The sequence below is a fragment of the Cupressus sempervirens genome, chromosome 10 (assembly GCF_028749045.1).
Source record: "Cupressus sempervirens isolate cs-2001-9-10 chromosome 10, ASM2874904v1, whole genome shotgun sequence".
Taxonomy (NCBI): Eukaryota; Viridiplantae; Streptophyta; class Pinopsida; order Cupressales; family Cupressaceae; genus Cupressus; species Cupressus sempervirens.
This window is the reverse complement of record NC_143127.1, coordinates 569,107,882-569,127,013: the sequence shown is the minus strand read 5'-3', so window position 1 is coordinate 569,127,013 and position 19,132 is coordinate 569,107,882. Positions and strand designations below refer to the sequence as shown.

Here is a 19,132-nt window from a genome sequence, read left to right as displayed (position 1 = left end):
ATGCATGTTACCATTGTTGATGGAAAGACTCTTAACTTGGGAAAGGTATGCACTGAGATTGAACAAGAAGGTTTCATTAATTTATGTCAAGAATTTAGTGATGTTATTGCTTGGACATATGAAGATTTAAAGGGTTTTGACCCTAGCCTATTCCAACATACTATAGATTTAAACCACAATGCAAAGCTTGTTAGACAAAAGCAAAGGCCAATTAACACTAAGATTGAACCATTAATGAGAAAAGAACTATCTAAGCTCATATAGGCTAATATGATTTTCCCTATTAATCACTCTTTATGGGTGGCTAATATTACTCCTGTTAGAAAGAAGAATGGAGAAATTAGGTTATGTGTAGATTTCAGGGACCTTAATAAGGCTTCTCTTAAAGATCACCATCCCCTTCCATCTATGGGACAAATTCTATCCAAGGTTAGTGGTTCAGAAAGGTTTTCTTTCTTAGATGGTTTTTTAGATTATAACCAATTATTAGTCCAAGAGTCAAATTGATATAAGACAACCTTCACTACCAAATGGGGTACTTATGCCTATTGTAAAATGCCATTTGGACTAACCAATGCAGGTTCTACTTTTTAAAAGGCAATAAAGATGGCCTTCAAAGGTGTGCTAGAAAGTTTTGTGCTTGTGTATCTTGATGATATAACTATCTTTTCAAAACATGCAACATATCACTTTGATCATCTGAGGTAGGTATTCATCAGATGCAAAGAGTATGGTGTATCTCTAAATTTGAAAAAGTGTGTGTTTTCCATTGATCAAAGAAATATTCTAGGACACATTGTATCAAGAAACAAACTAGCAATAGATCCATAAATGGTAGAAGCAATTCTCTCTCTCCCACTTCCTAGCTGCAAGAAAGGATTGTAGAGTTTTCTCGATAGGATCAACTTTGTGAGAAGGTTCATCCCTAATCTTTCTTCCATGGTGAAACCTCTCACAACCATGTTGAAGAAGAATATGATGTTCACTTAGACCAAGGAAGGGAAGTCTAGTTTTGAGGAGATCAAGAAATCGATTGCATCAGCCCCCACTCTTGTCAACCCCAATTTTGATAGAGAGTTTATCCTTTACTCTCTTGGAGAAGAGTCAAGTATATTAGTTGTTCTAACATAGTTAAATGAAGAGAATTTGGAGTAGACCATTGCTTTATTTAGTGAAGGGCTTAAAGATTATGAGAGAAAATGTAGCTATGTAGAGAAGCAAGTCCTTGCTATAAGGGCTCTCAAAAAGTTCAAACATCTTCTGTCTCATAACAAGATCTAGAGCTTGGTCCCACATGCAAGTGTATAGGAGTTCCTCCTAAATAATGATATTAATGAAAAGAGAACTGGATGGATTACCAAGGTCATGGAATATGACATTGATATTAAGATCACAAAGCTTGTGAGAGGCAAAGGATCGTGTGAGTAAATGGTCTCATCTTTTGAGACACCTGAGGAGGCTACCCTCTTAATACAAGGTGAACAACTAGTAGAGAATGATAATTAGAATGTTTGGTTGTATGACATGACTACCTTCTTGATGGAGTTCTATTGAGGCATATTAAAATTGATCATCTCAATAGGTTATTAAAAGAGTTCCATGATGGCCCCGTTAGTGGTCATTTTTCAACTAGGATTAAAATGATGAATATAATGAGGGCTAGCTATTATTGGTGACCTTGTTCAATGATTCTCATAGATGGGTAAGGAAATGTGAGAAATGTGCATTCTTCTCAAAGAAGAAAAGATTGGCTACCCTTCCTCTTTATCCTATTTAGGTAGACCAACCCTTTACTCAATGGGGTTTGGATTTTTTTGGTCCAAAAACCCACACTCTAGTTCTAGTCACAAATGGATCTTGGGAGCCATAGATTACTTCACAAGATTGATAGAAGTAGTAGCTTTGAGAGATGCAACAAAGGCTTCATTTTTTGAGTTCCTTGATGGAATAATGACTAGATTTGGTGTTCCTTCAACTATCATATCAGATAATGCCAAGTCCGATGTTGGAACTCATATACACTCTTGGGCTCTAGAACATAAGATATATTTGAGCACTTCCTCACATTATTATACCCAAGGGAATGAATTCACCAAATCCTCCAACAAGAATCTCATCAAAATAATTAAGAGGATAATTGAAGATAATTAGAGGTGTTGACATGCCAGGTTGAGGATGGCCCTTTGGGCTGATAGAATTACACCCAAGAGAGAAATTGGGAACTCATCCTTCTTGCTAGTATATGGACGGGAAGCAAGGCTTCCTATATTACTTGAGTTTCCCTCTCTTGAACCTAGCTCATCAATTGGAGATAGTTGACAATGATACCATGATAGTCAAGCTGGCCGAATTGATTGAATTAGAAGAAAAGAGACAATAAGCTATGCATACACTTGAGGCACATCAACAACAAGTTAAAAGAAGTTTTGACAAGAAGGCTACAACTAGAATCTTCAAAGAAGGAGACCTTGTTCTTAAGTGGGATGTATAAAGAGCTAAACCAGATAGACACTCCAAGTTTGATGCTATGTGGAGTGGCCCATATGTTATCACCAACTGCAAAGAGGCCAATACTTTTCAGTTATCCAAGCTTGATGGTGATATTCTGCCAATTCCAATTAATGGAATTCACCTTAAACTTTTCTTCTAGAGAAGGTTGAGGTTTTTGTATATAATAGAGTAGTTTTCCTATTTTCAATAAGTGCATGGGCACAAGCTATTTCTCTAAGAGATAGAAAAGTTTTAAAGTTTTGTAGTTGCATGGGTTTCGATTTTGTTGCAGAACAAAGTTTATTTTGTGATTTCAGCCCAATGGATTGATCAAGGCCACTATTCCATGCTTAGTAGGCAAGCATCCCCTTTGAGTCATTAGAAATATTAACCATTCCCCCCCTCTTAGAATTCTAGTTTTGTCAGTCTCATGAACATCCAGGATGATAGCCATGTCTATATTCATTGATTTATTCATTTATTACGATGTAAGCATAATAAGGGATATGTAAAAACCTTATTTCTTTTTATATCCCTAAGTCTTATAAATTTTTCCATATCATATGATGCATTTCAAGTCATAAAAAGGAAAAAATCCTTTTCACTCTATTTCTCCAATTTAGGTCTTCACCATTAGCTAGTTTGTGAATGCATGAAATGATCAAAGTTTGATGTTAGCGTGGCTTCATAGCTGTTAAGGCTAGCATTGAAATCTGAGTTGTGAAGTTGTAAACTGGTGTAAGTGAAGGTCAACAAGATAGTTAGAATTTTGGGTGAGGCGGTGAAATGTTTCAAGGGTATGAGGTCACGTGGCAGATTGAATGGTTGATTTCGGTTAACTTGATGATGTGGTTGATCTGGCATGTCATGAATGCAATCCATGTAGTAGTTGGAAAGATTAAGAAGAAATGATTTGTTTGCCTGCAACCATTTTTTGGTGTCCTCAATGCCATTGCACTCCATGCTTCTTAAATGCATATCATGATCAATTTTGCTTTGATTTGATCTCTTGCGACTGAGTGCACTCTTTTCTTAATTCATTTTGTCATTTCTTGTAGGCAGTTGCACTTCATGATCAGATTTTCTTCTGATTCTTAGTTATTACTCTCATCTATAATCAAATCTCATGCTCATGAGATTTTAAACACAAGGTTGTATATGGGTTATGCCTGCACCCTATAAAGGCAAGCTTTGTTGTTGTTCAAGAGATCTCTCTTTTTTTGTTCTTTTGCAAATATTCTCTGTAAATTCTCTTACCTCTTATTCAATATAAATCATTGCTATCATATCCATTCTCAGCCAGTTGAATTTGTATAACTTGACTATACCTCATTTTCCTAGATGTATTCTGGTAATTATAACACCATATAGTTATATTCATTTCAGTTAACTAATCTATTAAGTGAATTTGATGTATTTCTTGTATGATTATGTTATCTTCTTGACTTTTCTATGGTGTCAAGATTGAAATAATGTAGATAGTGGTATATCTTGTGAGGTCTATTAGATTTTAGAGTAGTTATTGGAAAGAAGTAGATAAAAAATAATATTTGGTGTATCATCCCCTCAAGGTTAGGATATGTGGTTTGATTTTCATGCATTTCCTTCTCCCTTTTCCTCTCAAGAAGTAGCTAGGTGCACCCTGATAGTAAGGAAGCTAACCTTCTCTAGAGATTCAATCTCTGATTGCAAAGTCACACACATTGAGATTATTTCCATGTTACATGAGGTCACTTGAGGGTCATACCTTAAGTAAGGGTGCAGACTTTCATGTCAAAAATACCAATTACTAGAATATTTAGAATAAAGAGGGGGGATGAATCATTTATTCTTAGGTCCAAATGTATAAAACCAAATTTTAACAACTCCAACAAACCTAATCAAACTCATGAATATCATATCAAATTAAATTGTTCATCACCATTAAACTTACTCTCTCCATTTAGCTCTCTGTTTGGTATGTGCCGACTAGGTAAATAATATCATAGTTAACAATAAATTTCAAACTTAAAGCAATAAGTACCAGAAATACATGACAAACATTCATACAAATGTTTGACACTGGTATTTAATGTTTGAACCCAATTTGGGAAAAACCACCAAGTAACATGCTACCTCTTTTTCACTCTTATGAAGTGAGTTATGTTAGGAGCCAACCCTGTTAAAGGTTACAAAACACATTGTTAAGTGTGACCCAGTTAAAGGATTTAATCACCCTCTTAGAAGTGGCCTTGCTAGAGGACTTTAGAAAATTCCCTTAGAATGTCACATTGTTCAAAGATTTACAAATGACTGTTAGGTCAAACTTAATCAAAAGGATTTTACTACTATCTCAATGATTAGAAAGTAATAGATAGGTTTGATTTGATAACATACAACTCACTTTCTGAATTTAGATCTCCATTCATCTCAATTTTGGTTTATTGGGTGGACTCCATTTCTCTCAAGAATTTAGATATACTTGGTAGCTCTTTAAGCAATCCCCCACATCACAAACTTCATACTTCTCCTTTGCAAGTCTTTTCTCCATTTGTATCCACAAATTCTAGTCCAACAATCCTTTAAAATATTTCATATGCCTCCTTAAATAGGTAGCTTAGATATTTTTCTTCTTAAACATAACTATAGATCTTAGGGTTACAATTAGATTCAATAGATTTAATGAATCTAGCCATCTTCTATTCTTCTTCTTCCTTCTTGAAATTTCTAGAAACATACCTTCAAATCTTAGCCTTTGATTGCTCAATTAATCATTTTCATGAATTAAATAATCTAGCTCATCTATCCTTATCATGAATATATTTTGATCATTGTGAGAATTTAACTCTTTTGACCTCAAATCTCGATTCTTTCTCAAATTATTAATTTGTTGAGACTTGGTTATAACTACATTCTATTGCTCGGTCATCACTAGATCACTTGGTCATCACTTAAACTATCTTTCTTGATTTACACTATACAACTTGGTCATTACTGTCACTCAACCAATACTGATACTTGACCAACATTTTTCTACACGACAATGCTTAAGTTCCTTAATCTTTATCTTCTCGACTAATATTTCTTCTTTTCTAATTGTAATGAATAAAAAGCACATTATCTTGTCAAGTACTAATTTATCAAGTGCCCATTGTAATTCCACCATACTTTCACATCCAAACTTGACCTTTGACTAGTTCATCTCATGATCTCTTCCTTTCATATCCTCTTCATCAATCAAATGATATGGCACTCTAAACTATTCGTAATTGTCTTACCAGTATGGTTTGACATTGATGACAACATAACAATTTTTTTATAGTTGTAGTTCCAATACAAACATTAGTAAAAACCAAAATATAATGCAAAAATACACAAAATCTAGAAACAAATAGGGCTAGTTTTGGCCATAGAAATAGTTTGAATCTAAATCTATTAACTTAGGTCATTCTATTGAAGGGACCCAAATGTCTAAATCATGACATTGCTTGAGCCCAAATTTGGATAATGTTTCATCAATAGTTATAACACCTTGGCATAAGAACAAAACTAGGGAAAAGATAAACAATTTAAGTAAGAAAAATATAGAGTAAAGTTCTAGAAATATTTTCTTTTCAAATAGTTAAAGGAACCAACAAATATTGAAAGAAAATAAATGTAGAGCTCAAATCAATACTAAAGACTACCTACAAAATAGAGCAATTAATAAAAACCGAATGTTTATCATGAAAACCCCTTTAAGCACTAATAAATACATAACATTTAATAATAGCTAAATAAATATAGATATAAAATAGGCTAATGTTAACCCTTTTAGCAAAGAAAAAATAGGGAAACCTCTAGAGGCAATATTGGACAATATAAAGCAAGCTACAGATAACTCTGATAATAGGAACAAAAATGACAAAATAATAATACTCAGTAATGAACAAAGTAAAATTAAGGCTTGAGTGTGAAAAATGTGGTATTTTTTCTTTCTAGAATGACCTTAACACAATAAATTAAATTTGGAAAATTGGTTAAAGGAATCATGCAATGGTCAAGTAAATATAACAACCTATTCAAATTAGTTAGTATATACACACTGTAGGATTATGCATATTAGAGATGCATATCTTTAAGATTTTTACTACTTTTACAAAGGATATAGTGTGAAATTCAATATTTGGAGTTTGAACATGAATGAAAAATCTATGGAGGAATTAAAATTACCAATATGGATAAATCACTATCTATGGAATTATCAACGTTTCACATATTGGAACACATAGGTTCATCAATAGGTGAATTTTTAGGCTTTGAAGATAACTTTAAAGAAACAAATGATGTTAAAATATTAGTAAAAAAAATGTTAACAAATTTATACTTTAGACCTATCAAAATAATAATAAATAGATCTATATATAAATTAAATTGCATAAAATGTGAAGAGCAAATTAACAGTATAAGTATATTGGAAACTTAAAAAGGAAAGGAATTAGATATCACAAGTTTTAATAGCTATAAAATAAGTGCAATCAATTTATCTATTGTGATAACATAAGTGCAATCAATATATCCAAAAATCTTGTGATGTACACAAGGACAAAACAAATTGCAATCAAATATCATTTCTTAATGAAATTGGTTCAAGACAAAGAGGTGAGATTAGAATATGTGAACACCAAGGAGCAGATAGCATATATATTTACTAAGGCTTTACCTAAGGATGCATTTGTGTATCCTAAGAGGTAAACTAGGGCTTATTCCCCTATTTGATGCTCACTAAAGAAAAAGATAGTGATGCATTAACCAAGTTCCATTGAAGATCTATCAAGTTGATGCTGTGAAATGCAGAGCATATTGCATATGAATTAGTACAAAAGGTACATAGTAACTTCAAAGTTTGTATCCTTTGGCATTTGATGTCAATGAGGATGAATTTAGTGTCAACATGGAAGAGTAAGGGAGAGTTCAGTGTCAAAGAGAAAGAGGGAGAGTTTTTTTTATCTCAAAAAGAAGATATTCAGATGATGGAATAAACAACAAAGAGGGAGAAAATGACAAACTTTCACAATAGAGTGTTGACAGGAGATCAATAGAGAAAAATCCAAATAGAATCTCAGAGGGAGTTAGTATGGATGAGAGTCAGAATGAAACTAAGGATATTATTCAATTGCTTATATTTCTATCAGTTTATGTTGACATGTTGTGTTGTCATCAATGCCAAAGGGGGAGTTTGTTGGAAATAATTCTTCAATTGTATGTTGTCATTGATGTTACATAAATGTTAGTATTAATTGAGAAATGTAGATTTTGTAGTATTAACCTTGTATATCTCAGTATTAATCAAGAAGTCTGGTAAAGAGGACTTTTCTAGTATTAACTGAGTAGTTGGTTAATGAAGATAATTTTGCTGGTAGTATTGAGCAAGTGGTCAGGCATTAAAGGAGTCACAGTGTTGATGAAGCATTCAATCCTAATATTGATTGAGTGATAATAGAATGCATTTGTCTAATATTTAATTGATTGAGGCCAACTATTTGGATATTTATTGATGTTTTAGAAGAGTATTCAAGCCAACTTGTCCTAGTTTATGATATATAAGAAAGGTCAAGTTGTGAGGATAATGCAAGATGTCGAATATGAAATAAGATGGATATGTGAGTGAAGGAAAAGATAGAACAAGTTAGTGTGGAAGATAGGATGCAAAGAATATCTAATCAGGAAGGATCTAGTAGTTAAGCCAAAATAGATATATGCATCTACAAAGATAGTTGCTTCATAAATCAGGTCAAATTACTATTACTTTCTAACCATTGTAGTAGAAAATAAATCTTTGACTTAACAATAATTTTGTAAATCCTCTAACAAGGTGACATTTCAAGATTGAAGTGTTTAAAGACCTCTAACCAAGCCACTCCTAAAAGGGTGATCTAAATCCTCTAACACAATCACACTTAATAGTATGTTTTGTAACCTTCAACAAGGTTTTCTTCTAACAAGGCCCACTTGAGAAGAGTGAAAAATATTGTAATTAGTTGTATGGTGGTTTTCCCAAACTAGGTTTCCACTTTAAATCTTAGTGTCATCTGTGTTGATGTTATTTTCTTATGCTTTATGTTTCTATAACTAAGTTACTAAAGGTTATAACAGATTAATAATCATAACATTTCTTTATTAACTTAGTAATAGTAATATTTTAGTGTTAACCGAGTTGGAAAATATTACATGATCAAGGGAAATTCTCAACTGACATCTAGAGATAGGAAATTATTTTTGTTGTAACTGATTCATCCCTCCACTCTTAGTTACACTCTCACATTTTCAATAACTAATATAAGAGCATTTAGTGTTTCCAGGAAAGGTTTTTAAGGACCTAAGATAAAGATTAGGATGTCTTTCAAAATGGAGATTCCTAATCTTAATAGAGATAAATTTTCAACATGGTAGGAGTTGATGAAGCTGCATCTATCAAGCATTAGTGGTATTGGTATGTTCTACTTGGAAAACATATATGTTCCACCACCTAAACCTGTAACTGTGGAACATATGAAAGAGGAAAAGGATCACAATATAATAATGATTGATATAGCTTCCTTTATGAGCTATTTTGAATTTGATGAGGTCAAAGATTGTCCTACTACATTTGATATGTGGGATAAGTTACAGATTGTCTATGGAGGTGATAAAAATGTGCAAATAGACAAGGTAGAAATCTTGAGAGGCAAGTTTGATTGAATGAAAATGAAAGAAGGTGAGAACATTGTCCAATATAGTGAAAAAAAAAGAAGAAGTATGAGTGCAATCAGAGCCTCATGAGGGAAAATTGACGATGAAACAATAGTCAACAAGTTACTAAGATCACTTCTTCCTACTTATGTAATTAGAGTTTTAGAAATTTAAGAGATGAGATACAATCCTAAAAATGATATAACCTTGGATGCACTTGTGAGAAGATTAACTACTTTTGAGTTAGATAACTTTGATTACTATGCTCCTGCTTCTAGCATTCTTGAATTTGCATTCAAAGACAAATTAACTCTTGGAAGAAAAGGAGGAAACTCAAAGGAAAACAAGTTGCTAGTGATGAATAAGATGATCCAGATGAAGACCTTGAAGTCATTAAAACCCTACTTGCAAAAAGAGAATAAAAAGGGACAAGAAAATTCAAAAGCAAAATGTCATTGATCTATTTCTCATGTGAAGATGTTGGTCATATTAGTTTAAGATGTCCAAACAAAGAAGATAAAGATGAGAAGGGAATAACAAATTCAAAGGCAAGAAAGACTTCAAAAGATACAAGGACTACAAAGACAAAGGTAAGAAATCCTGTTACATTACTAAAGATTTTGATAGTGATGATAATGAAGATGAAGTAGTTTACATTGTTATTAAAGATGAATTTGATAATGAGGAAAATGAAAAGATGGCACTTATCTCTCATGTTAGCAAAAATGATACATGCATCATAGATAGTGGTTTTTCTCATCACATGATTGGTGACAAAACTAAGTTTGAACATTTAGAACACTATGATGGTGGAAGTGTTAGATTCGGAAATAGTGAACCATATTATGTAAAAGGAAAAGGAATCATAATACTAAAGGTATCAAATGTGAAAATGCCTACTGGTTTGAAGGATTCACACATAATCTACTCAGTGTAGCTCAACTCAACAATATAGGATACAAGGCATAATTCATGAATGATAAAGCTAAACTATTCGATGGAAAAGGGAACCTAGTTGGAATTGGCAATCAGAAAAAAGGTAATTTATTTTACCTAGATCTCAGTGAAAGTGTATGTTTGCTAGCTCAGATAGAGGAAAGTTGTTTATGACATAAAAGGATGTGTCATGTTAACTTTGATAACCTAGTTACCATAAGAAAGAACAAAAAAGTAAGAGGCATACCTTATCAAAAGAAACTTGAGATGGGCATGTGCAAAGAATGTAAAATTGGTAAGATGAGTAAAAGAAGTTTTTAAAATAAGTCCTACAATTCAAGAGAAGTTTTGGAACTAGTTCATATAGACATTTTTGGACCAATAGACATCAAAAGCTACTATGGAGACATATATTTTATTCTATTTGTTGAAGATTATTCCAAGATGATGATTGTAATGTTTTTGAAAGGTAAATATGATACTTTTCAAAAGTTCAAATGGTATTTGGCTAGAGTTGAGAAAGAAACATGAAAGAATTTGAAATGTCTATGTTTAAAGAGATTAAATTCTTTGTAGGTCTACAAGTTCATGAGATGAAGGATGGCATATACATCACTCAATCAAAATACATTAGGGAAACAATAATTTTTTTGGAATGGAAGATTCCGAGCTTTTTGCAACACCTATGTCTACTAGACATAAACTCTCAAAGAATGATGATTTGAAGAAGGTAAACCAAACTACTTATAGGTCAATGATTAGAAAACTTCATTATGTGGTACATACTAGACCTGATATTACATTGGGCAATCAACATAGTTGCAAGATTCTCTGCTAATCCAAAATAAAATAACATGATGGTAGTAAAAAGAATTATGAGGTATCTAAAAGGAACTCAAGAATATGGTTTATGGTATAAGAAAGGAGAAAACCCTGAGTTGAGAGCATTTACTGATGTAAATTGGGCAAGAAGTATTGATGATATAAAAAAAAATAGTGGAGGAGCATTCTTTCTTGGAAAGAGGTTAGTATCTTGGACAAGCAAGAAGCATAATTATATTTCTCAATCCACAATACAGGAAGAGTGTGTTGCTACAATAGACAATTGTTTGATCATAATATGGATCAAGAAATTAATGTCAAGAATGAAGAAAGAAATCAAGGAACTAGTGGTTATCTAATGTGATAACACAAGTGAAATCAATATATCCAAAAATCATGTGATGCATACAAAGACAAAAAAAATTGCAATCAAATATCATTTCTTAAGGAAATTGGTTCAAGACAAAGAGGCAAGATTAGAATAGGTGAACAACAAGGAGAAGATAGCAGATATATTTACTAAGGATTTATCTAAGAATAAATTTATGTATCTAAGAGGTTAATTAGAGGTTATTCCCTTATCTAATGCCAACTAAAGCAAAAGATAATGATGCATCAACCAAGTTCCATTGAAGATCTATCAAGTTGATGCAGTGAAATGTAGAGCATATTGCATATGAATCAGTACAAAAGGTACATAGTAACTTCAAAGTTTGTATCCTTTGGTATTTGATGTCAAAGAGGGAGAATTTAGTGTCAACATGGATGAGTAAGGGATATTTCAATGTCAAAGAGAAAGATGGAGAGTTTTGTATCTTAGAAAGAAGATATTCAGATGATGGAATAAAAAACAAAGAGGGAGAAATGGAAAAATTTCACAATAGAGTGTTGACAGGGAAGCAATAGAGACAAATCCAAGCAGAATCTCATGGGGAGTTAGTATGGATGAGAGCTAGAATAAAACTAAGGATATTATTTAATTGCTCATAATTCTACCAGTTTATGTTGACATGTCGTGTTGCCATCAATGCCAAAGAGGGAGTTTGTTGGAAATAACTCTTTAATTATATGTTGTCATTGATGTTACATAAATGTCACTATTAATTGAGCAATGTAGAGTTTGCAGTATTAACATTGTATATCTTAGTATCAACCAAGTAGTCGAGTAAAGATTTTTTTTCTAGTATTAACCAAGTAGTTGGTTAATGAAGAGAATCCTGATTGCAATATTGACCAAGTGGTCAAGCATTAAAGGAGTCACAATGTTGACTGAGTTTTCAATCGTAGTATTGATGAGTGACAACATTACGCATTTGTCTAATATTTAATTGATTGAGGCCAATGATTTGGATATTTATTGATGTTTTAGAAGAGTATTCATGCTAACTTGTCCTAGCTTATGATATATAAGAAAGGTCAATTTGTGAGGATAATGCAAGATGTGGAATATGAAATAAGATGGATATGTGAGTGAAGGAAAATATAAAGTAGGAAAGTGTGGAAGATAAGCTGCAAAGAACATCTGATTGCGAAGGATCTAGAAGTTAAGCTAGAACAAAGATCTAAATTTGAAAAGATAGTTGCTTCATAAATCAAGTCAAATTATTATTACTTTCTAATCATTGTAGAAAAAAAGAAATCTCTTAATAGAGTTGACATAACAATCAATTTGTAAATCCTCTAACAAGGTGACATTTCAAGATTGAAGTGTTTGAAGACCTCTAACTAGGCCAATCCTAACAAGGTGATCTAAATCCTCTAATAGGGTCATACTAAGTAGTATGTTTTGTAACCTTTAATGGGGTTGGCTCCTAACAAGGCTCACTTCAGAAGATTGAAAAATATTGTAACTATCTGCATGGTGGTTTTCCTAAATTGGGTTTCCATGTTAAATCTTGGTGCCATATGTGCTCATGTTATTTTCTTATGCTTTATGTTTCTATAACTAAGTTACTAAAGGTTATAACAGATTAATAATCATAAGATTTCTTTGTTAATTGAGTAATAATAATATTTTAGTGTTAACCAAATTGGACAGTATTGCATGATCAAGGGAAAGTTTGAATTGACATCTAGGGACATGATTTTTTTTAGGTGATTCACCCCTCCCCTCTTAGTTACACTCTTACATTTCCAATAGAAAATATGCTTGGTAACCACCTATATATAGTAGGGAAAAAAGAGAAAAAGCTTACTTTTAATCTTGATAAGAACGAAATTAGAACAAAAGATGTTTAGAATCAATTGACAGAAGTTGAGGAAACAACGTTGAACATAAGTAGTATAACAGATCAACTTGACTCTCCCATTCCTCCAATAAATTTGACTTAGATCTTGATGATGAAGGAGAAGATGAAGAAAGTGAAGAAATTGTGAGAGACAAAATATGGCTAGTGAAAGAATCATGGAAATGGACAAGGAAGAATTTGAAGATGAGGATTTAAAGGATAATATAGCAAAATACAATTTAAGAGATACCAAGGGAAATAGTAAATCAATATCAGCTAAAATACAATCTTAGGCACTTCAACATGAATAAGAGAAGATACAAAATTAGATAAAAGAAATGAATTCTAATTTTCCTTCTCGACAAAATGTAGAGAAAAGACAAAGTAATTGTAGATATTTTCCTATTGAGGTGGAGACATTTTAAAGGGAATCTAAATTGATAAATTAAAAGGAAATACCAGATAAATAGGGCTTGGATAATGTAGATAGGAGTGTTAAGTATTAGAATTTGCACCCAGTACTAAACTGAAAAAGTTCAGTAATTCTGACCTAACATGGGAATCACTTCTACATGGGACATGTAAAAGAAGTGAGACCTCTAGGTTCTAGGCCGATTGTTATTGATTATTCAGTAACATTTCCATGATCCTAATTTAAACTTGCAGGAAAAAGGAGAGAAATTACTAGAAATAAACCTAAAACCTGTAGTCTAAACTAACAAATGGGTGATACACCAAAAGTGATATGGAAGCTTTAGTACAAATGACAGAGAAGGACTATTCATCTACTTAAAGTAAAAATAAAACACTTCTTTTCTGTAAAGATTTGCATAAGTAATTTGTAATAAGGTTTTTAAGAACACATATTAAAACCTGCAAACAGACTTCTCCACAACCAGGTGCTTGAAAGAGACAAAATAACAAGGAACAATAATAGTTCACAAATTGCTTTATCAAATCATTTTGACATTACATACAAAATTGCAGAAATAAAGAAGGTTCAAAAAATTGACAAAAAATAGCATAAACACAACTGTTGTCACTTGTATTAAACTTCCACAGTGAATTACAAAACTTCTGCAAATAAAAGTTAAGGACTCAAAACAGTCACAAAAACTTCTATGTGTAATCATAATTCTTCTAAAATGAGTTGAAAAAAAACTCCCTAAATACAAACCCAACACTTGGGTCAAATGCAAAAAGAAAGCCTAGAAATGAGGGCTTAGAAACTTCCAAAAATGAAGTCTCATTACTCATTAGACTTTACTAACCCCTTATGAAACCTATGACTCACATAAAACTACCCAAAAAGTCTCCAATAGTCAATAAAGGCTCTTCAATTGCCATAATAAATTCAAATTCGACCCCCAAACTTTCCCCTAAAAAGACTCCTAATGTTTTTAAACTGATTCCTTCATTAAAGACCATGAACATGAAATGAACCTATCTTCTTTTTGCATTAAAAATAGAAAAAAATAAAAATGATTTATAATTTCATCATTTAAATATTCTTTCTTTACAATAATATAACTATGCAAAAAGAAATAAAACAAATAACCCATACATAAACCCTAAGGCAACAACTAAGAAACCCACCCCCAACCCCCACCCCCCCCAACCCCAATAAAAATAAAAATATTTGAAAAGGGATTAAAATCCCATATATGACCTACGGACTTCAAAACAATTTAAAAAAATGAAAAAAAGCATAAAAGCCTTTGTAACCCTAAAAGGGTATTCATTTTGACATTTGCATTTTGGAATCCTCGAGGTTGAGGAAAAATGAGGGTTTTTTGGCTCTCAGCTGCCATTGTTGAGCTTGTAGTTTTTAAAAGGCTTTCACTAGTTTTTTTTTTTTTTGGTGCCACCATGAATGTTGATGCCACCATGAATGCATCTTCAAGGTATTTTCAAAATATTTGTCATTTACTATTCTGAGCTTCTTTTGGTTTATTGATGGCCGCCATGAATAAATCTGTTGGAGCTTGGAGCATTAATATTTTGCTATTTCCTCTGCAACAAAGGTAAGGTTTAATGATTCCTCTTTTTCTGCCATTGTTGAATCTACTAAAGCTTCAAACTTTTTCTTCTCTAGCAAGAGCATTTGTATGCATATATGAAATATACATTCTAGCTTTTAGCATTTTTTTTACATAAGGGTTTTTAGTTAAAACTAAATTCTAGAAATTTCCATAAAAAATAAAATGTTTTTTTTTCCTTTCAAAGCTTATTTAGCTCAAAAGTTTACTTATGGCTCTTGCTATTTAGACATTATTAGTTTGATTTTTTTTGGGCATCAATGTTGGCCATCATTGTCAAGTCTGCTAGAGCTAGAAATGAAGCTCAAATTTTTGTTTTCTCTAGCATAAACTATGAGCATTTGTTTATGTCTTTCTTAGTCAACTTACACTGAGATACATTAGTTGAATGGCTTTGATGCCTTTGTCCCCCTGCTGCCATTGTTAGTTTGTAAGATGATGAATAGAAGGATGGTGTGCCACTGAAGATGCTGCTGTTGAAACTCGGATCCTCTTGTGAACATTGATATATTCATCTATCTCATCGGAAATTTCTTCTTATAGAAGCTCTTCAAAAACATCTTCAAGTGTGATAATATCTATGACCTCTCCTTCTTCAATGTCATTTGGAATCTTGCTCTCTACAGTGCTCAAGGCATGATAGCCTAGCAAATGTTGTGGCTTTTTCAAATCTGAGTCTGCTATTCTCTTTTTAAGATTTTCCTGAGACTTGTCACCAACATAAAGTTGAGGCTTATGTTTTCTAGTCTTGAGAATAGTAGCCATGTGATTACTTCCTTTCTAAAATTCATTTAAGATATCATAAAGTGGCATATCTGCTGAAATCTTGGGTTTTCTCCTTATTGACACATCACAGACAAGAGTTTCTATTTCAGCATGTACTGTTAGGAGACTCTTTAACCAAAAGAAGTCCTATTATATTCTTAGGGTCTCCAGAGTACACAGGAACCTGACCGTGACCTTGATTCAAGATCTTCCCCATTGCCTCCCAATCCAACTTAGAATTGACCTCCAAAGGAAAAGGTGATTTGATTGGTGTCATGGCCTCCTGGGTAGTCTTCTTAGTCAGATCAAGTGCCCCACTTATTATTGTTGTCTCATTATGCATAAACTCTCCACCTTTGCCAACCTCTTGCCCATGGATTGAAACAAGAGCTTTTAATTGTGCCCTCCATGAACATATTGCTTGTGGGAAAACCTCACCAAATGTGAAGACATAGGTAACAGAGAGAATCACTACAACAACAGGGTGGAACATCTTATCCAAATATATTGGTAGAGCCTTCATGACTGTAGCATTACAAAGTAATGTGACAAGAAGCTAATGTTGTCTCTAGACGATAGGAAAAATAGTAGCATGTAGCTGTGAAAGTCATATATAAGATACAACTTGTGGTTCGTAATGAATCCCAACCACAATGCCCTGTAGTCTTCCTTTGTAGCAGCCAACTCTAATCAGCATCTCCCAGTATTAGTATTTACTGAGCTAGATTTTTCTTTATGAAGCACTTTATAGCCTTTTCTGCTTAGACTTTCATTAAAAAATTTCACAGTTGTTGCATCTGTTGCATTGAAACCAGGCAATTGATAATGCTTGATCTCCTCTTTCACTCATAAGTAAAGTTTTGTTTTTCACCTTCCTGCAGCAAGTTATCTAGACCCTTCATCATATTCTGGAGCAACTGACTGAGTGCTAAACTATCTCATTCCATGATATTTAAAAGAATATTTTATGAGGTTTGAGCACGGGCTTGTGACACTCAAAAACTATTCTTCCGTGATTTGTACTTATTCCTTATGAGATCAACATGCTTGTTTCTAATTATAACGAAAGGTTTCATATCATAATTAACTTTTTTCATTTAACATTACATTTTCTATTTTTGATATGTATTTGTAGCAACTAGAAAACGGGCTAAATGCATAACATACTATGAGAAATCACAAAACTCAATCAACATATGTTAGCACCCACTAGTCTACCATGAAAGCCAAACTAATCAAAATAAGCAAACACAAGGTTAGAAACCCCTTTTTCATTTGTAGCTCCTATGTCCTTCTTTCTTCTCCAAATGATTGTAGCTCCAACTTGCTTATAGTGCACACAATATTGAAGCAAAGTCTATGATAGGGATAATGGCATGATAGTACTAGAAGTGTGATTTTAGTGTGAGAGAAAGAATGCAAAATGCAAAGAAGCTATGGATTCAAAGACTCAAGAATTAGGAGCTAAAGGACTCAAGAGTTAGGACCTAAGGAATTCGAAGACTAGAAATGAGAGGAAGAATGCTCATTTCATAATTGGCATGAAGGATGAGAGCTTTGGATTTGTCACCCATAGATATGCGATGTGGCAAGAGATTCCTTTGAGATTCCATGACACATATGACAAAATATGCTAATTGTAAGATTCTATGATGCATGAAAGTCAAACTTGGCTAAATGTGGAAGAGAATCTATGACGCGTCATAAGACACCTCAAGCCCACTTAAACCCAAGAATCTATGACAAATAAGCCAAATAGGGACATGCGTAAGAGAATAAGAATATTTGACTTTGACATATCTTATCCAAGTGTCAAAGGCGAATCCACGAGGTGTCATATCCAAGTGTCATGATGATGCAATATTTTATGGAATATTTGAATTAAAAATCCTTTTATTCCACAAAATAAGAATGAGTAGAAAATGGATTTAATGATGGAAAATGGAACTTAGGAAATTAAGAATTTCCATGGTTTTGCGGATAATGAATCAAGTAATTAATAAAATTAATTAATTGAGGATGATAATTAGGAAGAATAATTAGTAAGAATAATGGGATTAAATTATGAGTTATTTAATCCTATAGGGAAAATTAGTAAATGATTGGCCAAAATTGATTAAATAAGTGTGATAGTACCCTTTGATGAAAATGTGATGATAATATAGATCGAATAAGATGATGACAAGTAGACCAAAGCCATGGTCAGATTGATTGATTGGAGTTGATAACATGCCAAGGACACATGACATGAATTGATTGATATGTAACATTTAATTGACATTGTAAATGCTACAGGATCGAAATTGATTGAAAAGGTTTGATCATAATAACATTGACGAACACTATCAATATTATTAAAATGGTTGATAATGTCATGGTCTGACATTGAAAGCCTCAACGATGTCAAATATTGGATGACATGAATGATAGTTTGACCTAGCAATGAGAGCCACAACAGTACTAAGGTCAAATTGATAAGATTAATAGGTTGATATGTTTCCAAGGCACTGAAAGCTGCAACAATACCTAGGAATGGATAAATGATGATTGATTTGAGATGTTTGATATGTTTTGGGTTGATTAGGACTGATTCCAAGTGATTTTGAGTTGTTTTGGGGTGATTTTGAGTTGATATGAAATGGTTTTGAGTTGATATGAAATGATTTCAAAATTGATGTGAAAGAGGATACAAATGATGAAATATGATCAATTTGGCCAAAATATTAGAGTTAGTAGAATGAGAAAATGGGATAAATTAGTATGAAGAAGTGATGAAATTGTAGATGCGAACCATTTTTGAGCGTCTACATTTTGCCCCTCTTTGATACAATGTGATTTAGAGCGTTGTGTCAAAGAATGCTAATGACAAAGCCATAAAAACATGCCCCAGCAATGTGGTATATATTTATACCCCCTTGAGAAATTGACCAACATAGGCATATGATAGGTCAATTTCATTGAAAATGAGAAAACAAAGCCATAGTAACTGATAGATCAAAAATTAGAGTTAAAATGTGAAAGTTATGGCCTTCAGAGTTCAAACAGGCATCATGACCAACATAGAAAGAGTCTTTGGTACAACCATCTAGGCAGCAACAAGTTATAAAAGAGCTTTGAGAGGAGTTTGAAAGTCATTTTCACTCTCTCATTTGGAAGAAAAGA

General features: G+C 32.7%; 1 pseudogene; it reads right to left on the bottom strand.

Annotated features, from left to right (window-relative positions):
• Window positions 1-15,536: 15,536 nt before the first annotated feature.
• On the bottom strand, window positions 15,537-16,556 carry LOC149535154 (DUF21 domain-containing protein At4g14240 pseudogene; annotated as a pseudogene).
• Window positions 16,557-19,132: the final 2,576 nt, after the last annotated feature.